This window comes from Odontomachus brunneus, unplaced genomic scaffold (genome assembly GCF_010583005.1).
Source record: "Odontomachus brunneus isolate Ranch 3 - 2012 unplaced genomic scaffold, Obru_v1 Obru_scaffold_048, whole genome shotgun sequence".
In the NCBI taxonomy this organism is placed as follows: domain Eukaryota; kingdom Metazoa; phylum Arthropoda; class Insecta; order Hymenoptera; family Formicidae; genus Odontomachus; species Odontomachus brunneus.
Window position 1 is genome coordinate 538,967 of NW_022639498.1, and position 1,223 is coordinate 540,189.

Here is a 1,223-nt window from a genome sequence, read left to right on the forward strand (position 1 = left end):
CATCTTTAGAATGTAATGAACAAAGGAGTAGGGGAGAGTGGGGTACAATGGGGATATCTTTTTTCTAGGTGCCTTAAAAAATAAAAAATTAACAAAGAGATAAAGAAACAATTTTTATTTTAATATGAAATGTAATTATTTATCTTCCATAAAAAACTGAAGTAAAGGAACTGAATGTATGATAACAAAATAAAAACTCTTTTTTTACAAAAAACAAAAAATTTTAATGCTGACTCAGCATTAGAGACTTTAGTTTTTGTATGGAAGATAAATGATTACATTTCATATTAAAATAAAAATTGTTTCTTTATCTCTCTTTGTTAATTTTTTATTTTTTAAGGCACCTAGAAAAAAGATATCCACATTGTACCCCACTCTCCCCTACTCCTTTGTTCATTACATTCTAAAGATGACACAACTAATAAGAAAATGACAAAGAGCTCAAATAACAAAATAGCTTGTATCTTAGAAGATATTAGTCTTAGGACCTATGTTAATTAGACCTTTTTTTCTTGTTTTGATCAGTATTACCTGCTATCAAAATATGTGACCCTTTTTTTTCAACACCCTGTATATAACTGAGTAAACGCGTCCGTTGATTTGGTTGTCCTAAATATTACATGGAGCACAATTTGTGCGGAAATGCGGAACGGTATAGTGATAAATAAATATTTGTATACATTTTAAAAAATTATATTTACTTCATTCATTGCAATTTTTATTAATACGCATCTTTTTTCAACTTATCCGTTTAATAAAAACATTTTAATCAATAAATATTGTTTACAATTAATGTTTTATAATTCCTCGTTCTGCTTTTCCGTATAAAATATACTCTATGTAATATTTAGGAGAAATAAAGCTGCGGAACAAAAGCGCGGAAATGCGTATATCTAATTAAGTCCTAGTAACTTTGTCTCCGTATTTCCGCATTTCTATATTTCCATACGCTCATGTAATCGCACCCTTAAGGCCATCACACACAAAATTACATAGACGCATATACATAGCATAAGATAGTATGGACCAATGAGCATCGAATATTAAGTATCAATCATCAATATCGCGACTTAATATTCAATGCTCATTGGTCCATATGATCTTATGCTATGCATATGCGTCTATGTAATTTTATGTGTGATGGCCCTTAGGGCTATCGCACACAAATTGGCATAACTGCATATGCATAGCATAAGACCGTATGTACATACTAATGAGCATCG